Here is a 6,045-nt window from a genome sequence, read left to right as displayed (position 1 = left end):
GTTGAACGATATACTGTGAAAATTGTCCATCTGGCCGCAGTTATCGAACCATCATTTCATATAGAACAAATGAATGAATAAATGAATAGAACGGACCACTCGCGCTAACTCGACCATCAGCTATATAATGAATTGAATTGAAACGTCTCTATGCAGTCAATTGGAAATATCCCAATTGAGTCGTTTTAAAACATTCAATAAATATATAGTGATTTTGAGATTTTCTTATTAAAATCATGCATACCTCAATTAGAGCTTCAAAATAATTCTTCCATTTTTGTTATTGAATGAGATATTATTTTATGTTTGAATTGAAAGGGGTTATATTTTAAGAAGAGATAAACTTTCAGAGAAAGAAACGTTCTGGCCTTCTACCTCCCCATCTTCATATACAAAAAATGTGGGAATATTCCAAATAAAAAAAGAAAGGAATCTAGTTCGAAATGAACTCTTCACAAAGATATGTAGATTATGCAAAGAAGCCTAACATTAAGGTGACAGAATCCAACCATAGAAAAACCATTTTGGTTAATCAGACTACGTTATGATTTTAAGTTTATTTCAGACTCATATTATCCCTTCTATTGCTACTGGTTTTACAGTCAAGGATGACAAAACTAAATCGAAACCCTTCAATTTTTGGAAAATTTGATTTTGTAGGAAATTTAGGTTTATTTGGGGCTCTTTCGTTAAGCTATTGAATAACTTTTTGCTCCTTTGGGTGGTTACTTTATACAATGGAAAATAGTCTCAGCTGTGGGAGAGATAAAAATATATTTGAAATTTTGGTCTCATTTTAGGATCATCTCTCCCCTCATCGCTGACTTTCCATACGCTATTTTTTTCAACCAGTGGTTTTGCTAGCTTTACTGTTAAGCTGTCAGAACCAAGTCAAAATATATAATTTTTTGTAAATTTTGACCTAGCCAAAATTTTAGGCTTATTTCAGTCTCCTTCACTACCCTGTTGAACATTTGTTTACTCCTCGATTGAATTGATTATTTGGGTAACTATCACTAGCTTTGTGAGTGTCTGAAGTGATCACCCGAATATTTAATTCAGAAGGGAAGAAAACATTGTTCTGGGGTATGATAGAGTAGTCCAAAATGAGTATGAATTTGTTGTGAGTTCAAAATTTGCAGAAAGTGTAGGATATCAAACAAACGATATCGATACTTGACGTCAAAGCTAGAAAAACCCACTGATTTGAAAAACAACATAGAAAGTTGGTGATGAGGGAATAGGAGATTAAAATTCTAAATGAATATCTCTTGTATTTTGTTGTATAATCCAGAAACCAATAATGAAACTAACGTTGCGTTACGTTTCGAAGATACTGCAGAAATAAATTCAGGATTAGATTGGTTAATATTATTTATTTTGAAGAATTTTGCGAGTAACATTCAGAATTTCTCAGGAACTTCGTATAAGCTCCAAATTCTGATAGATAAGTCCATTTAGGAGACGAAACCAATACCAGTTCATTTCATAATAATCACCGATTCATATTTTTTCATACTTTTCAATGGCTGAAACCAGAATCCAAAAACAGTAAATCCGTGATCCACTTGAATTTCAGTTTAAAGTCCATATCAGCTCAATTTGTTTGAATGAAAACACGTAATTTCAATTACTATTTGACTCCCGATTAATCACCGTGACAGCCAAAATGGAGTGTGCGATATCATCATAAAGAGCCAAAAAAAAAAAAAACGACTCAACAGTTTTATAATAAAAAAATTGTTATCTCAATTCACTCGTACTTATTAGAATGCAAACGTCGTTGATTGATTTTTTAAACATATTTAACACCTTACAAATATCTAATATTTTGTTTTATTATTTTTCAGAGATTTTGTGTATTGTCATCATTTATACATTGTAATGAACGTTTTCATTTGTATTTTCCTGTAACGGAAGCAATCTTTTGAAAACTGAAATTTATTTGTATTTTTTCATTTTTGAATTGTCTAGAATCCATTAGTGTTTAATTGTTGATCAACCATTAATATCCAAAAACGTCATTATACGCCTCAGTTATGGAATAATATTGAAACAATCAAGGTAAAGAGCCACACTAGATTTATTGAATTATTTTCAATTATTAAATTGACATTGTGTTTAGATTCGAGGCGCCAAGAGATATTTTCATCGTATGCAGGAACATGTCCAATTGCCGGTAATGTTATAATCCACAATTTCATTCCAGCAATGAGATGGGGTTTGTACACTTTCATATATGCAAACCTACAAGGTGGCTCTGTTTAATTAAATTACTCATTACTATAATTCGGAATTAGAAGGGAAAACTAATCGACTTTTTGTTAAATTTGGGCCGTTTTCATAGGCCTATTTTAAACTGTAACATAACAGTGAAAACATAACATCACTATGAACAAAGTCTAGTGAAGTAATGTCTCAATTTTCATATATATTTTTGATCCCTACCAAGCATTCTGAATACTTTTAATTTAAGACGAGTTTGTATTTTATGTTGTAACATTCATATTTTTATATGTTTACACATTTAAATTTTTACGTTTTATGTTTTACTTTATTTACACGTTTAGAGGTTTCATACTTTTGGATTTTATATTCAACGTGTCTTTTTTGTAATATATTAAGAATATGATTTGAAAGGGTTATATTTTTAGAAGTGATTAATTTTTTGGGAAAGAAAGTTTTTGGCTTTCTACTACTCCATCTGATACAAAAAAATGGATGAGAGAATCATATTAAGAATACTTTTGTGAAAAAAAGTATTTGGCTTTCTACCACTCCACTACAAAAAAAGGATGAGGGAATCTTCCAAAGAAAGGGGGGGGGAGTCTCCCCCCCTGCTTTTTCGACTTGGGAAAACGTTGGTAAATTTTGGGCCGTGAAGAAGATAGAAAAAAATAATAGTAAAAAAATGAAAAAAAAAATTAAAAAATTAAAAATGAGAGAAAAGAAAGGGAGAGGTGATAAGAAAAGGGAAAGAACCATGAGAAGCTTGGGATTTCCCAACATGGATAACTTGGAGATCCTATACTTTGAAATTCTGAGTTGTTTGGAAACTTCAAAAAAGTTCAATTTCTCCCAAGTAAGAGAACAGTCCTGAACAGTCCACAAATTCTGAAGTAACAATTTTACAAAATTCCCAACTTTTCGCCATTTTTTCGACTTGGAAATTTCAGGCCGTGAAGATAGAAAAAATAGTAGTAGAAAACAATAAGCACAATATTATTTAGGTGTTGTTTCCTTTCCTTTCATTTGTATTGAATATTTCTATACATGGTGGAAGAACAAGGACCTTGGTCCCAAGTAGAATAATTTCCATTATAATTTTTATAATTACCAAAATTTATTGTTGTTTGTGCATCCTCTAACGGGCATAAGTATTCAGCCAAACTTTGGATAGCTAAGTAGAAAAATTAATATATTATAGTAGTAACTAATCCCTTGGCTTTCATTTTTTCGAAAGTTGGGAAATTTTGCTGGTGGGGTTGGGAAAATTTGGATTTCCTCCCTCCCCGGTATTTCTTTTCGCTACGGCCCTGGAAGGAAGTAATCAATTTGAAAATAAGTAACTCTATATATATTTCTAAATAGTATTAACAATATCGATATTTTTTCCTAAAAAGTAGTGAATAATTTTCTCAGTTTGAATTGAAGAGGTTATATTTTTAGGAGTGTTTAATTTTTGGGAAAGACAGTTTTTGGCTTTCTACTACTACATCTTGATACAAAAATATGTGGAAATCTTCCAAAGAAAGAAAATAAGTACCTAACTCTATACATGGATTTGTAGATCATGCAAAGAAGCAACTTTCAGACACAAACTGGAAGAAAGCCCTCACGAAACAGCTACTTTCATATAAACATTGAATTACACGAAAGAAAACAAATTCTTTCGAAACAAATACTTTTATATAAACACTGAATTATACAGAAGATACTTTTCTCTACTCAGTTTGTATTCCAAACATTCGTTATGGAATAAAATCGGATATCATTCACAGGAGTTCTACTTTAAATTAATAGTAACAAATTGCACTTATATGGAACACTGTCATCCTCACTGGTAGACATCGATGTTTCGCCGTAAGACACTTGCCTTAAGGCTTTTCAGTATCAAATTGGACAACATTATAAAAAATGCACACATTTCATTCATTAATTACGATTTTTAATGAATGAATTGTGTGTATTTGAAACATAAATGATGGTTATCGGGTCCATGGTGGTTATCGGGTCCATAAGCCCTATATGAATTATGGAATATAGATTTACTATAAATATCTAATGAGCACCTAACTAGCATTTTATTCTCATACCCTTACTTATCGAGGAACGTACTGTAAGAACTCAGTCCATCAGTCATAGTGGTTTTCCATAATGCCCCATAGGCATTATGGAATCTAGGTTTACTATTAGTTATTTAGTGATCACTCAATTAGAACTTTATTTTGATTGTCTATGTATTAGTTTACAAGTATCTCAAGACTTTATTTCATATTGTTAATTTTGTTTCTCAAATCAGGTATCTCGATTTTTTTTTCACTTATTCGCGGTCGTTTTCATCTTAATTTATTGCAAGCACCTAATTAGCACTTTATTACCACGCTTAGTTTATACCTGATAGAGTATTCGTTCTCGTTTTCGAGAGACCTGATTCTTAGATCTGTTGTTTAGCGCAATTGGAAGCTTTTGTTTGTTAATTAGAAAATTTTACGATCCTCACCATTTAGCACTTAATTAGCACCTAATAGTGTTCCCTTAACATTCATTATTTTATTATTATTTTCATACTGCTAGCAATGCAACTTTGAGTATTGAGTTGCGGTGTAAGTTACAGAGTACCTAATTTTTGACTTCGGTACCTAAAAAGCATCTGAAAAGTACCTAATTTTGGCAGTTTCTAAATGCGATTTCCGTACTTTGCATTACTGGCGTAACAGAGCTGAATATTATTCACTACTTTTTAGGAAAAATTATCGATATTGTTGATACTATTTAGAAATATAAGCTATAAAATGTTCTGTTCAAGTAATTCAAAACACAAATTATCTTGACCATCTTCAAAGGAAAGAATTTTGATATTGATGTTTCCCAGACAAATTTTCCGAAAACTTAAGTGAATCATCAATAGGTACCTACGTTTCCTCTGACAAGAATTGAATAATAAGACTCGTTTTGACAAACCTTTACTTATATCTATTTTAATCGCTCATTTTTTCTATTGTATGCTTTTATAAATACATGTAATTTGGTGACTAATAAACTGCTACTACTACATTATCGATCGAGATAACCGCCATTTGAATCAGTGTACTTTTGTCAACGTAACACAAGTCGATCCATTCCGTCAGCATAAAAATTGTGTGCTCGGGATTTGATGAAGTCTACGAAGGCCATTTCTACCTAGTCCTGATCGGCTAAGGTTCTACCGTTGAGAAAGTTATCGAAGTGTTTGCAAAAATGGTAGTCGGCTGGCGAGAACTTCGACGCTCAATTCGTTTATTTGTCGAACGGTGATTTGTGAAACGTGCGGATGGATGTTGCCGTGGAACAGGATCGCACCTCTTCTGTTGAGCAGTGCCGGCTGCTGCTGGTGCAATTATCATTACATGGGTTAATTGAGTGCATTGAAGGAAATTTATAAATTAAAAAAAGAACTGAAAGTTATTGCAAAGTCAACAATAGAATAATTCCATGTGATGAAATCAGTCTCATCTGAACCCTTCAAAAACCATGCCTTTGATACGGAGGTACACAGTGGGTCAAATTGGACACTTTTGAAGAGAAACTCTTGTTTTCAAACTGGATAAATGAAGACTGATGGCAAATTTTATGATGAACTTAATGGTGAAAACCGCATATCGATATCTATCATCGTTTCTGAGTTACAGCATGTTGCTGTAACTCAGATTCAATGGTGTAAAAAACTCATTTTTTCAAATGAGATATCAATAGTTATTGATGGAAAACTATGTTTTCAATGAGACACCCTTAATATTCCTCCATATTTCGATAGAACGTAAAATTACCTTTCCAAAAATGTAA

This window comes from Leptinotarsa decemlineata, unplaced genomic scaffold (genome assembly GCF_025532065.1).
Source record: "Leptinotarsa decemlineata unplaced genomic scaffold, Ldec_3_MD MMD2_tig00000882_RagTag_RagTag, whole genome shotgun sequence".
NCBI lineage: Eukaryota > Metazoa > Arthropoda > Insecta > Coleoptera > Chrysomelidae > Leptinotarsa > Leptinotarsa decemlineata.
Note: the sequence above shows the minus strand (reverse complement) of the source record.